Source organism: Alligator mississippiensis, chromosome 3, assembly GCF_030867095.1.
Source record: "Alligator mississippiensis isolate rAllMis1 chromosome 3, rAllMis1, whole genome shotgun sequence".
Lineage (NCBI taxonomy): Eukaryota > Metazoa > Chordata > Crocodylia > Alligatoridae > Alligator > Alligator mississippiensis.
Window position 1 is genome coordinate 74,177,381 of NC_081826.1, and position 15,343 is coordinate 74,192,723.

Sequence of the window (15,343 nt, forward strand, 5' to 3'; positions counted from 1 at the left end):
GAGTACATCCTTTGTTCAAGCAGAGAGAATCTTCTGAACTCAGTAGTTCATTCTAAGACAACATGAAATAGTGCCATATCTTTAAAGCTTGAAACTGGATCTTCCCCAAGTTAGTTGATGTTAGATCTTACCCTATCATTATTATAAAGAAGACTATCTGTCTTTATCTCCAGAGTTTTTAGTACAGGCTCATTGCCTCAACATATTATTTTAATAAATTGTATTAAATGTATACCTTATCCTATGTTGTATTATATTCAGCTTTCAGTTTAAGCTGGTATATTTTTGAAAAGGAAAAGGTAATTATAATTCAAATAAAAAATAAAAGATTTTAATAAAAACAGTACCACTGAGGCAGCAAGAGGGCACAGCAGCCCCCCTGACTCTCCAGGGATCTAGCAGACCTCTTGAAGCTAACAAAAAAAAAGGCCTACAAAAGATGGAGGATGGGATTCACCTCCAAGGAGAAATAAATATTCTGCAGTGTTCCGGTCCTGCAGGGAGCAAACCAGGAAAGCCAAGGCTACAACTGAACTCCAACTAGCTTTGAGCATCAAGGACAATAAAAAGTCCTTTTTCAGATATGTGGGGAGCTGGAGGAAAAGCAAGGGCAACATTGGACCCCTGCTAAACCAGATGGGACAACTGACGCCCAGGAAAAAGCCAACCTATAAAAAGGGTACTTTGCATCGGTCTTTCATCAGTCCCATGGGACACCCATGCCCACTACGGGAAAGGGAGGTGTGGGTGAGGGAGATCCCCTGCCCTCCATCAATGCTGACCTCGTGAAGGAGTACCTTGAGAGGCTGGATACCTTCAAGTCAGCTGGCCCTGACAATCTACACCCCAGGGTACTCAAGGAGCTGGCGAGCATCATAGCCCAGCCACTGACACAGATCTTTGAAAACTCCTGGCACTGGTGTAGTGCCCGAAGACTGGAATTGGACTTGGACATTGGACTTCTATCTTCAAGAAAAGGAGGAAAGTGGATCCAGCAAACTATAGGCCCATTAGCCTGACTTCTATCCCGGGGAAGATCTTAGAAAAGTTTATTAAAGAGGCCATCCTTAATGGACTGATCAGCACGAATGTTCTGAGGGATAGCCAGGACGGGTTTGTTGCAGGTAGGTCTTGCTTCACCAATCTCATTTCCTTCTACGACCAGGTGACCTATCACCTGGACAAGGGAGAAGAGATTGATGTCATATATCTTGACTTCAGAAAAGCCTTCGATCTGGTATCCCATGATCACCTCTTGGCAAAACTGGCCAATTGTGGCCTTGGGTCCACCATGATCTGCTGCCTGGGAAATTGGCTCTGTGGTCGGACCCAGAGGGTAGTAATTGATAGAAGTCAGTCGTCATGGTGCCCTGTGACCAGTGGGGTCCCCCAGGTCTCTGTCCTTGGACCCATATTGTTCAACATCTTCATTAATGATGTGGACGTTGGAGTCAGAAGCAGACTGGCCAAGTTTGCTGATGACACCAAACTTTGGGGCAAAGTATCCACACCAGAAGACAGGAGGGCAATCCAGGCTGGACAGGCTGGACAGGCTCAGCAAATGGGCAGATGAGAACCTGGTGGTGTTTAACACTGAAAAATGCAAGGTTCTCCACCTTAGGAGGAAAAACTTGCAGCATCCTTATAGGCTTGGCAGTGCTGCAGTGGCTAGCAGTATGGAAGAAAGAGACTTGGGGGTCATCATTGACCACAAGATGAACGTGAGCCTGCAATGTGATGCTGCGGTTAGTAAAGCGAGTAAAACGCTGGCTTGCATCCATAGATGCTTCTCAAGCAAATCCCGGGACATCATTCTACCCTTGTACTTGACCTTGGTGAGGCCGCAGCTGGAGTAATGCATCCAGTTTTGGGCCCCACAATTCAAAAAGTATGTGGAGAAGCTTGAGAGAGTCCAGAGAAGAGCCACGCGCATGGTTGTAAGGTCTGTTTTCCTGACCTCTGATGACAGGCTGAGATCTGTGAGGCTCTTTAGCCTGGAAAAGCCCAGGCTCAGGGGTGATCTGGTGTCCACCTATAAGTTTATCAGGGGTGACCACCGGTGTCTGGGGGAACGTTTATTCGCCAGAGCGCCCCATAGGATAACGAAGTTGAACGGTTATAAACTACTGCAATACCGTTTCAGGCTGGACATAAGGAAGAATTTCTTTACTGTCCAAGCCCCCAAGGTCTGGAACAGCCTGCCATCGGAGGTGGTTCAAGCACCTACATTGAACACATTCAAGAGTAAATTGGATGCTTATGTTGCTGGGATCCTATGACCCCAGGTGTCTTCCTTCCCTTTGAGCGAGGGGCTGGACTCGATGATCTTCCGAGGTTCCTTCCAGCCCTAATGTCTATGAAATCTATGATAATATTTTAAAATAATTTATTTTTATCCACTCTTCTTACCAGAGATGTAACTCGTGTTTAGAAGGGTAGGGAGAAGGAAAGTAGGGATTGGTGTAAGAAGGTGTTGTTTTAATCTTTAAGCTACTTTATATTTCTGGTGTCTGGTAAAAGTAGTATTGGTATGATGATTAATTTTTTGCTTTTATTGTGCTGACCAGATGCTGTTTTTCATACAAATTGAATCAAATCCAATTGGAAATAGAAGCAGAAGTCAGTTTCATTTAAAAAAAAAAAAAAAAAAAAAGTGATGACTGGTTTACTTGAAAGCAAAGGTATTGGAAGTAAAAGGTATTTTCGAAAGAACAGCTAAAATACAAAAACGTAGTTCATAGTTGGCTCTAGTGTATTTAAGTTGCTTGCTGTTCTGGAACTCTCAAATGAAATTCAGTTCAATACTGTACCTAATTTATTTATATATTTATCGTGTGTGTATGTATATAAAGTAAAATTATTAGTTCATAATTTATAACCCTTTCTCGGGGCTTTGTTTTGTACATCATGGATTATATGTATACTGTATAACAATTTAAATGTGTATGAGAATTTACTCTTGATGACATGTCACCTAAGTGTCAGTGATTTTGACTATCAAAGTTGTTAGGGAAATCCTGAAAGATGTGTCAGAGTAGCTGGCATGCAAACATTGATTTTTAATTTAATGTTAATCCAAAACCATCCAATCTGGAAGAGAGGGGGAATGTAATATTACTGTTAGTCTCATAGTTGCTTTCTCTTTTACCACACCAGACTTGTAAGTCATGTTTTCAGTTTCCTTCCTGTCTCATTAGAAGTAAAGCAGCTTGAGCAAAAATGTTGAGTGAAAGTGGAACTTCTGATCTTGGGTAGCTCGAGCAGAAATACTTTGGCCTAAAGTGTGATCTGTGCTATTGTGTAGTATTTGTACAGCTGTTTTTGTGTTGTAGCCAGCAATTAGACAATGCATGTCGGTGGTCCAGTGTATTGTGTGCTATCTCAAATATTTATTTTAAATTTATTTATTTTAAATCTCAATCCCTACTGACGTTTGAGAGAGAGAGAAAAATTACTGAAAAGTTTGCATTATTTTCTGTTGCAGTTCCTTGTAGGAGCCATTGTGGAATAATAGAACTATCCATTTTAATTTTGCAATGTTCTTTTTTTTTTAACTAGTTTTTGCTTCTCTGGTGCTTTAAGCATATTAAATTTGTGTATTTCATTATTTTTGTAGCTGCTATGAGAGCAGAGATATTATCATACTAGGTAATAAGTGCCCTTAAAAGCACTACAAGAGACTGAAATGTTTTACTCTTAAATGAGCAAGGTTAAAAGATCTACTGCAACTTTGGTTTTGTGTTTGGACCCTCTATGAAAAGAGTTGCACGTTGACACCATCTTCTCTATTTTCATGTTGTTTAGTAGCTTCCGAAATGCATTGACATATTACTGGTGAAAGGTTTTTAGAAGTCAAAATCCTCAGTTTTTGTCTTGAATTTACTGAAGGCAAGAATGTATCTTGAGTTTTATGTTGGCATTAGCTGCATTGGTGGGAGATCAAGTGTTTTAGGAGATTTGATCACTGATTAATATAACTATGTGTTGAGAAGTCCCCAGTGTAGACCAGAGCTCAGCAGCATATGGCTTGCGAGTTGTATCTGTCCCACAGTGATTCCTTTTTTTTTTGTTGTTTTAACTAGCCCAGCACACTCCAGGACACAACAGACTGCAAAGAGCGTCCTGAACTGTAGTGCACTTCAGGATGCCTGGAGGAGCCGCAGTAGTGGCCATGCAGTCTGTTCTGTACTATGCGGCAGTTAGAAGTGCTAGCAGATCCCTGACTGGCCTGGTCTGTCACAAAGAAAGGCTTATGGATGTCTGGAGGAGGTGCCACTGCAGCTCTAGCCACATAGTCCATTCTTCACTGCGTAACAGTCTGGTCAGGGACATGTCATTGTTTCTGTCCCAGTCCTTGTTGCTACAGCAGCTGCTGAATGCAGTGCACACTTCGGGAGTGTGGAGCATGGCCTTCCCAGTTCCTCCACCTTGTACTGTGTATCGGTTGGATACGTGCCCCCCTTCCCTTCCTGCGCCTCCATCCCGTGCCCACCCCAGCCCACAGCTGCAGCCCACCCCGTGCTGTGCAGATCTGAGGGGTACACACCCTCCGGCCCCTGGACAAGCTGCTTGCAGTTCTGTCGCGTGCCCCTCCCCACCCTGGCTGGTCAGTCCCTGCCCCAGTCCCATTAGTCCTCCCTCTCCGCAAGGGCCTTGATATTTTTCCCCCTTCCAACACACACACACACACACACACACACACACACACACACACACACACACACACACACACACACACACACACCCTCTTTCCCTTCCCTTCCAACATACCAGACTTACAAGCTGAAGAGCTGAGTATTGGAAATCAGATTAGTATCAGCCAATATGCTTCCTTAAAAATCGGCTATCGTATCAGCCCCAAAATTCTATATCGGTGCATGCTTAGAATATAGAGGTATATCATGGAGTAGAATAGCTTAATTCAGGTAAGATTCTCAAATTGACCTTACTTCCATCTGCAAAGTAAGATTGATATTGTTCTAACAAAGAAGTGAAAGCAAAAAGCTGAACTGTCAGATCTTTCCAGGCTTGAGACTTAGCATTTTTAGGAATAATGGAATTGATGAATGGTGTGAATATGAGACTTCAGGGGAAGGGAAAACTACTGCCTGAAATGTTTGCTGATGTAAAAGCATTTAATAAAATTGAATCTTTTGATGAAACATCACTGAAAAGAGAACTTTTCACACCTTCCTAATTGCAAATATGTATGGCGTGAAGAAGGCCTTAATTCAGACTTTGTACAGGGCAGGTTTATTGCGGCTTTAAAACAATTGCAGAGGAATTCTAGGAAAGGTTTAAGGGTTCCCATAAGTATTCAAAAGACATTTATCTTTTCCAAAATCCATTTGCAGTTCAAACTGAGTTGGCATCTGACATTTATCCAGTGGAATGCCCAGATCTTTAAGAAAATGACACTTTGAAAGACTCTTACAAAGCAAGTGACCTGATCATATTTCAAAGTCTTCTAGCCATAAGATATTCACAGAAAATAGCTTTGCAGCTGACATGATAACAATTTTTGGAGTACTTGGGAACAGACTTTCTCAAAATTAAGTTATATTTTAAATTATGGTCCAGATTTGACTGGTAATCACTTGCATCAGGCTATAAGAGAAAATGTAGGCAGACAAGGTTCCTTGGGTGAATTTGATATCTTTTATTAGACCAACCCAAATGGTTGGAGAATAGTTATTAAGCAAGCTTTCGGGTTCAAAAACCCTTCGTCAGCCTAAGGACGCTGCAGCAGTGGCTGTGTGCTCTTCCTGGATAGAATGAAAAGTAAACAAGCCAGGGGCTGGGCTGGGCTGGGCTGGGCTGGGGAGTCAGTTGCCAGGTAGATTGTAATGTATCAAAAATCCAATGTCTGCTTTTAGTCCCTGATCTCTAGTATCCAGCAGGTTGATGAAATGGAGCTCATAGGCTCATCTCTGGGATGTGTTGTGTAAATTTCCCTTGAGGATCAGGACTGAGAGATTGGAGAGAGAGTGGCCCTCCTGTGAGAAATGTGCCCCCACCGGTAATTGGGTGTTTCTGTCTTTGATGGATTTCCGGTGTGTGTTCATTCTGGTGTGCAGTTGTTGTCTGGTCTCTCCTACATATCTTCCATCAGGGCATTTGGTGCACTGGATGAGGTATACTACATTCCTGGAGGTGCAGCTGTAAGATCCTGGGATGCTGATGGCTCTGTTGTGGGGTGTAGTAATAGTGGAGGTGGTGGAGATGTGGGGGCAGGTTTTTCATTTCTTGTCATGGCACGGTCTGGATCCTTTTGGTGTGTTCTGGGGCTGAGGAAGTTTGCTTCTTGTGATGAGGTTGGCGAGGTTCGGTGCTTGTCTGAAGGCTAGGATGGGTGGCTCTGGGAAGAGAAAATGTAAGTACTTGAGAGAAGTGGTGCTGGCTCCTACCCTGGGGGTCTTTAAGAAGAGGTTGGATGAACACCTCGTCGTGGTCGTTTGACCCCAGTACTCTTTCCTGCCATGGCAGGGGGTTGGACTTGATGACCTGCTCAGGTCTCTTCCGACCCTACCAACTATGAAACTATGAATATTGACATCAGTGCTCTTACAAACAAGATACAACCCCAGTGCCTGCACTGACGGTAGGGAATACAAAGTTTTCTTTTCTTTTTTTTTTCTTTTCTCTTCTCTCCTCCCTCTTCCCTTCCCCGCTCCCCCCCCCCCCCCTCCAGTTTTATACAACCCCCTTCTTGGACAGATCAACATCACAATATATTGTACATTCCAACCCTTCTTATGACCGAGCTGTGTTGATTTGACCTGTTTCTGAAAGGTTGCTAACCCCAATGTAGACAACTAAAACTGTAGAACTGCTTTTAGTGGGGTAGCTATTTTGTCCTGGTACATGCAATTTTTATTATACTAATACAAAAAACAGCTGTCAGTATAACTGCATTCACATTAGGGGTGCTTTCCCAGGATAGCATGCTGGCATTCTGATCTCTAAAATGCTCTCAGTGTACACACAGCAATTTGTATGTTGTCTTAATTTTGTACTCTTCAGTTTGCAAATGCTAGACTCTAATTTGCAGATACTCATATATTAAATACATTGTCATCAGCTTGATGATTTCTCTGGTATTGCACTAGGTAGGACACTTCAGATGCGGTACATTTTGATTTCAGGGGACTTCTTTGAGGAATGTTTGTCAGTAAAGATCAAAGCAGTTGAAGTGGGTATTGTTCATGAAATATGTTTATTTCTCTCCATACATTTTTGTTGTTGTTGAAGACACACGAAAATATATGCCTCTTTTGAGGCAAGGATTTTTGTGTGTGCTAACTTTTAATAGACAAACTGTATAGTTGGGACAGACTTAGGCAAGCTTTTGAATGTGTATTTCCTAGACCATTATGGCTGCAAAATCAGTCCAGTGCTTTTTTTCTCTTTCTTTTTTTAAATAAAGATGGCTGACTTACGTTATTTTGACACACCTTCTTGTATTATTGCCTTTACAGTTTACCCTTTTATAGATGTGTCCCTGATTGTGTAGGTCTTCCTTTCACACAGCAACTAGGGAAGAAAATCCCTTTTTAAAGGGTTGCTATGGCTGTAAACCTAAAGCATTCTTGAGTAGGTTGAGGCACAAATGGTAGTCCCTGTGGTGGTGTTACTGAAATTGGCTAGATTTAAATCTGACAGTGCCACAGTTGTGGGTTTCAGTAAGTGTTTTTTCTATTTGATATGCATAAAAATATACAAAGCAAGACAGTACCTGATAATCTAGTACTTAATGCTTTTATCAATTCAGTCTCTATATGGAAAGCAAAGAAAAAATTAATTTGTAAGTCTTGCAGATCAGCCATGCTTGCCAATACACTAAATATGTAGCATGTATCTTGGAATTATTTAATTATAATAATTCAGGTGCTGGAAAAGAGAAAGCTAATGTATTTTTAGCTTAAACATTGGCTGGCCCAGAGTATAAGTTGCATTTCAGGTTGCCTACTATAGAGTTCAATGAAGAGAGTGACATTTGAATACAAGCCTTGGAACTAGAAAGTGTTCTGACCATGCATATGCAGCAATTACCTAGTGTCCCATTTATGAAGCAGCAAAAAATCCCTACTTAAGACTGTTACTTTGTTGGAGTTGATGTAAATTTTAACTGAGCGTGTCAGGAATCTGCATTTCTTTTCTACCAATAATTTTGAAAACTTTCTCTCATGCACAGTATTTATATTTTCTCAGCTTCTCAGGCAGTACTCTTTTGCAATCTACTTCTGTTTCCATTGGTGAATTTTGGAACCTTATAGTCACTCCTAGTGCTTAAATGGCAGAGAACACTGTCTTCACTTTTTTGCACCTATACTTCAACAAAAAATTCTGGAACAGGACTAAAGTATCAGCCATACCTTTCTTTCCAAAGGGTCACCCCAGGTCTCAATTGAGAAACTTAAAGTGTGATTGGAAACTTTGTCCATCACTTCTGTAGCACGGTCACCAAGGTAATGATCTCAAGGGGCACTGAGGTAAAACTTGTTGGGATTCTAAAATTTCTAACTAAAGGTAAGCTTCAGGCTATTTAGAAGATTACACACCTGCCAATTGGTTTTAAAGTTGCCCATGCCAATATTTCCTGTTTCCAGAGAAGATTATTTTCTCACTTAAGAAACCTCCAAAGCCTTAGTTAAATGGGAAAAAGTTGAAACTAAGCAACAATGCCATTAAAGGGATTTAGTTTAGTAATAGTGTGGCATGTACTCTACTTTGTTTGTTTGTTTGTTTGTTTGTTTGTTTGTTTGTTTGTTTGTTTATGCTTATGCTAAGAATGCAATTCTGATTTAGTAATTCTTGCATAGTATGTTACATTGACTGTAGCTTAATAGAAAATTGAAATGTGTACACATGAGAGCAGTTTACCTTTGAATATCATAACACATGGAAAATTAACATTTCTAGTTCAAGGGATATTAGCACTTTAATTTTGGTCTTTAATATATTATTAGAAGACCTGAAAGTAAAAGAAATCCAAGAAATCTGAAATTCCTTAGAAATCCAAACCAGACAGTTGGACAGCATTCTTCCTACCACATTGAAAATTAAAGTTTTGATGCACAAGAGCATCTATCTGAAGGTGGTCTAATTGACTTGCTACAATAAGAAATGCTAAAAATAAAGCACAAAAATGCAAACTAGACTTTTGAATTTTCACTTTAATAAATTAGATTGCTGACAATGTAACGAGAGTTTTTGTCAATTTTTGACTGATATAATTCACTCTACTGTTTTAGCTCTCAGTTTAGAGTTAAGGAAGAGCTGCGTGTGCCTAAGCCATGGCAAATCTGTTAAATACAGACTTTTATGAAAGTCAGCAGGGATTCAAAGACAGTATTTCAACAATATTTGACAATAGTCTGCATATGCCTTCTAAGAGGTTTTCTGTAAGAAACTGAAAAACTTGAAATTACTTCTTTTTTCCTGTATAAATAAAAATGAGATTAGTTGTGATCTTAATCCTCATTTATACACATTAATTGTTGTTTCTCATTCTTGTGCCATGAATTGCTATAATTCAGTATTTCAGCTCATGAGACAGATTAGCACAGGCAAAACTGGACATGGAGAATACCATGCATTCAGCAGAGAGTCACGGAGGAGTTTCTCTTGGTGCCATTGACATGTTATGTAGCCCACAGGTTGTAGCCTGGTCACAGGAAGAATTAATTATATAAAAGTCATTTCTTATAGGCAAACATATCCTAATCCAGGGCAGTCCAACTGTGCAGTGACTGGGGCCTGCCTAGGGAAACCCAAACCTGCAACCTCACTGTGTGGGCAACCTAGCACTTCCCCTCCAGCCCTGATGTGTACAGCCTTACCTCGCACCCTTCTCATCCCGCTGAGAGCACCATGTGGATAGCTTCCTCCTCCATTGCTTTGCACAGCAGGGGCAGCCCAGTTCCCTCCCCTGCTGTGTGGGCAGGGGTGTCCCCCAGCCCTATTGCTAGTGCCGTATGCAGCCTGAGCAGCCTGCCCCACCCCCCCACTCTGCTGCATGCATAGCACAGGCACCCCATCTACTCTGTTGCACTGCCCTCAGGGTAGGGAAGTAGAAGCTGGGATGAGAAGGGAGGCTTGGAGACCCTAGCTGCTGCATCAACAGCCATGAGTGGAGCAGAGGCAGGAGCTCTTGGTCACATGTTAGCCCCTCATGGGGTGCCAGTTGGACTCCTGCCTTGCTTCTCTCTGTCCATAAAAACGGGACTTTTATTATTTGGATTCAGTGGACAATGTTGACTTCAAAAATTGCTAAATAAAATAAACTTAAAAAATATTTACTAAAGACATATAGAATTGAATCTTATTTAATAGTTTTCTCCAAAATGACCTGAGTTTTGCAGCATTGCTGTTGGATATAAAATATTATTTCTACAGTTGAAAATATTTTTGGAATCCAAGCAGATGTAGTAAAATTGAACTTCTACTATGAGCTAGAGTAAAACCTTTGTATCTCTCTCACAAAACAAGAAATATGTAAACAAAAATATCACTTGTTGTATTTTACTAGAAATTGTGTTGGTTTTTTTTTTTTAAACCTTGTTGTTTCATTCAGCTTTTCATTTTCTTTATTATAGCAAGCACAGTTCAAATTGATTGGGTTATTGGTTACAATTGGTCTGTACTATCTGAAAGCTAACTTTCATTCTGAAGATAGTTTATATATGATAATGGCTTTTAATTGTATCTGGTACTATAGCTTAAAACAACAGACTTCATTATCTTAGCTGCACTCTTAATTTGAGTTGCACATTTTAAGTAATTGACTATATAGCTAGTAGCTTTTTATTACATATAAATGTATAACAATAGAAGTTTGCCCTTGTTTTTTGCAATGTATTTCTAAACATTTTTTAAAAACAACCTTTGGAATCACCTTGTTGGTAAGGTATTTTTCTGAGCTGTAGAGGTATCATAATAAACCTGAAAAGAACAATTATTTCCTAATTTTATGGGTGTTAGTATTAAAGCTAGATAGAAAGTAGGGATCAACCAATAAAGATATTCTTGTCCGATACCAGTAACTGATTATTAACCAACCATGTCAGCCGATGCCGATTCAATAACTGATTAACTGTAATTCAAGGCTGACAAACAGTTAAAGTAATAATTTGAAACTTTTTGCGTGCCCTTCTGCATCACATATATCAGCATCTCAGCACTTAAAAATGGTGGTGGGGGTGCTTGAACTAAAGCTCATCGAATGATTTTTAGTTCAGCTGCTACTGCCACTATTTTTAAGCTCAGGGATGGTTTTAAGCAGGGCAGAGCTGAGTGGGGCAAGGGCAGGTGCAGGCTGCCAGCTGTGGGTTCGGGGCTTTCTGCTCTGCTGCCTTTTGCCTTGGGATCCCTGTGCCAGTCACACTTCTGCCTGCCAGCAGTGGGAGGCTCAACTTGCTGCCCCCACTGCTCCTGGGTGGATGGGGGGTGCGTGGCTGGCATGTGGCTCCCAAGGGAAAGGCAGCAGAGTGGAAAGCCCTGAGCCCACAGTGAGCAGCCTGCATCGACCCTGTGCACAGATTGGGTGCGGGGGGGGGGGGAGCACATGCTGCCCCCATGCCTCCCCTAGGTGGTTTGTGCAGTGGTGGGGAGCCACCTCCCCCACGCCCTCTGGACGAGCCTCCCATGGCTGTTCCGCTCCCAGCCTTGGGTCCCATGCACTGCTGGGTGGGCAGCACCCCCTAGCTCCTGCCCCACTCCCTCCCTCAACATGGGGTGCCTCCATCGATTTACTTGCACCCCATCGATTTACCTGCAGGACGCTGCTGTCCACGCTGCCTGGCTTTATTCCTGGCCAGAAGCATGCATGTGGCCATGCACATGCACATGGTGCCCCCTGTGTCTCGCTCCCCAAGCAGAACCCCTTCCAGGCTAGAATGCTGCCTGCCTATAAGGGGAAACCTGCTGTTTCCTGAGGGAACCCAGGCATCTGGGACCCCCAGTCCCACGGTGGAGAGGGAAGCCAGGTGTCCAGGGCCTTGGCTGGAAGGCATAACTATTGCTAAACATTACTGGCTACAACAGCCAAAAAAAGCCATTAATGTCATTTTCTGCCTTGTCGGTGCCAATCCAATAGGCAATAGATATATCGGTGCACCTCTAATATAAACTAATTTTTTTTTTTTTAAGTCTGTTTTGTGTTAAAGATACTGTGATTCGATAACATAATTTTAAGGTTTGAATAAAGGGAACAGCCTGGCATGCTACACTGAGATGTTTTAGCTGGCCTAACTTGTTTCTTCAAAGTTCTGTGCCAGTTAAGAAACAATGGACAAATCCTGTTTTTCACCTTTGCACAGAGTAAACCAAAAGTGAGAGTAACTTATTTGTTCCTATTCTCATCTCAGGATTTTTTTCTGCTTTTATTAGAACTGTTTAGCAGAAGCAACACGTGTCTTTAACTTTTTAGTATGGCGCTCTTCATCTGTTTCGATATTTGTAGAACTGACTGGTGGTGGTTAGTAGGAGCATATCACTAAAAAGGCTGCAGATGTACAGTTCACAGTAGCTTATAAGAGCCTTTGTTGCACTTTCTTGTAATCTTTTAGAGATTTTTTCCCCCCTGCCTTGGCTCAGGTGACATGATATTCTGATATATCTGGCAGAACATTTTTCAAAGTAGCTGAGCATGCCTATAGACTCTGATGGAGCTTCCACTGAAGGACAGCCTTTTAAGTAAGAAACAGGATTCTCAGCTGCACATAAATATTTAAATATGGCAGAAGGTCATTTCCAGACATTTTCCTTTCTATATCTGTCAATCCCCTCCCTCTTCTCCTGCCCCCCCTCATCCCCCTCTTCCTGTACCCTACTCCTCCCCCACTACTCCTTTTGTGGCCAGGAGCAAAAAAAAAAGTGTGTTTTTTATGCTTGGTAGCTGTGTTGGTCTGAGACAAAGACATACAAAAAACTAGAACTCTTGGTTCCAAAATGATACCTTTTTATTAGACCAACCAGAAAATGGCAAAAAAATAGTCCTTTTCTGCAAGCTTTTGGGATCAAAGTCCCTTCCTCAGGCTCTGGGAGAAGTGTAGATCTTCCTGAAACATGGAAGATGCTGAATTTTAGCCAATTTTTGAATTTTAAATTTCATTGCAGAACAATAAGGAAGGTTTGTTTGTGTTTTTTTACCTCCCTGCCTGCCATCAGACACCTCCAGGGAAGGAATTCTACCTGATCAACACATCAAAGAGCTACTCAACACAGCTCTCAAAGACATGCTCATGGACCCAGAGGAACAACCTTCCATCTTCAGCTCCCTCTGTGCAAAAATGAAGTTTATTTCCTACCGATAGATACTTTTTACCATCTTGTACCATCTACACTTTTTCCAGAGCCTAACGAAGAGAATTTGATCCCGAAAGCTTGCAGAAAAGGACAGTTTTCTTGCCATTTTCCAGTTGGTTTAATAAAAGGTATCATTATGGAACCAAGAGTTCTAGTTTTTTGTGTGTCTTTTTATGCTTGGGTATACGAAGTAACGTCATAGCTCAAATGATACCTTTTAAGGTTCATTTACCTTTTAAGTAATTGTCATACCCCAGGCCCTTTATTTCCACTCCCCAGAAAGTTAACACTATCTCTTTGTCCAGTTGTAAATTGCTCAGCTGGAGGTAGTTCCATTTTCTTGAGTTAAAGGTTTATCTGAAATTTTATTCCATCCCCTCTAATTGAACTGCATTAGAAGGAATGGGGCTTAAATAACTGAATGGTACTCTTAGGTATAACCTAATTAGATGATAAAATCCCTGCTGACTGCAGAGTCACTCAGGTTGCTTAACAGTAACTTCTGGCAGCTCTGGCCATAGGATGCTTGGTTTTTTAGCTCCTCAAATATTTTTATTTTAATTTAATGAAATGGTTGTATTCTTCAGGAGGTCAACTTTATCTGCAAGTTTGTAGATCCTTTAATTCATATCTCCAAGACAGAAGCAATTGATGGTCCTTTCACTTGCATCTGCTTCATATCAACTGCACCCAGCTCTTTGGGATTGGGTGTTTTGTGATGCGCGCCCCCCCCCCCCCCAGTAATGAAAGCACACTTTGCCACACTGCTATCCAGAACAAAGTTCTACTATACAAGGGCATGCTGCTCTGGGACTGGCTACTGCTCTCCTCCTCCCCCCCGCCCTCCCAGATGCAGTGGGGGAAGCTGTCATGCAGCGGTTGCCACCGCCATTCACCACCCCATGTTGCTGCTTCACATGAGGCTGCTGCTCTGGGACCAGCCACCACTACTGCCCCCCCACCCCTCTGTTCCATGACTGGCCACTGTGCTGGTTTAAAAAATGCAACATCTTTAAAGTTGCAGCAAGTGCTCAGTCCTGAGCACGCAAGATTTATGAGGTTATACTGTACTTTGAAAACTCACAACAGCAACAGAAGATAGAAAAGTGGGAGTGGCAGAAACAGCATGCAGCGGACCAAGTCAAGAATCCAATGCCACTCGCCCTGTATAGAAATCTGTGTGAGCTGCGGTAGAATCTGTCTATCCTGGATAGGCCTTATCAGCCATCTTTGGACACACAGATAAGACAGTCCTAGAAGACAGTCATCCTCAACTGTGAGGGATTGCCAAAGACCAATTTGTGGCTGATTTTCACTGCTCATAATTAAAAAATGTTATATTGTGATATTACATTGGTGGTTGGTATTATTAAAATAAAGTAAGTTGTCAGTATGACAGAAAGGACTACTTAAATTATAATAAGTGAAAGCCTATTGTAAATATGGGAAATGCAACATCCTTCTTACCCCTTTCAAAATAACAAATGTTTTATAACAGGGAAGGCAACCAGTGGCACACTTGCTGGACCAGGGCACTTAGAGGCATTTTGCTTGGTACACATGCCTTGGGGCGGATCGTGGGGGAGCTGCAAGGGGCCCAATCTTTGTTGTGGCAGCCCCTGCCCCTTCCCCACCATCTGCCTTGAGGCGTACATGCACCCACTGCCAGCAATGAGCCAAGGTGGGCTCTGCAGACCGTGGTGCAGCTGTTTGCAGCCTGCCTGCTGTAAGCAGCCTGGGTTCTGGGATGGGTAGCAAGGGCCATGCCCAGAGCCCAGGCTGACTGGCAGGCAGCTGCGAGGCTGTAAGCGACTACATTTGTGTCTGCGGAGCCCCAGCCTGGCTTGTTGTGGTGGTGGGTACATGCGCACTTCTGGGTGGCTGGCTGAAAAAGGGCCAAGGATGTGCTGCCACAACAAGGATCAGTCCCCTTGTGGCTTCCCCACCATCCACCCCAAGCACACCAACATTTTACAAGTTGAGGTTATGGGTGTTTTTTTGTATTGTGCCCCAAAACACTGCCGACCCTTGCTTA

At 42.2% G+C, this 15,343-nt stretch overlaps 1 protein-coding gene across 3 annotated transcripts in view; it reads left to right on the plus strand.

Moving 5' to 3' along the window:
* The window catches only part of RB1CC1 (RB1 inducible coiled-coil 1), a 155,676-nt gene that overhangs the window by 21,346 nt on the left and 118,987 nt on the right, over window positions 1–15,343 (plus strand). The window lies entirely within an intron of this gene.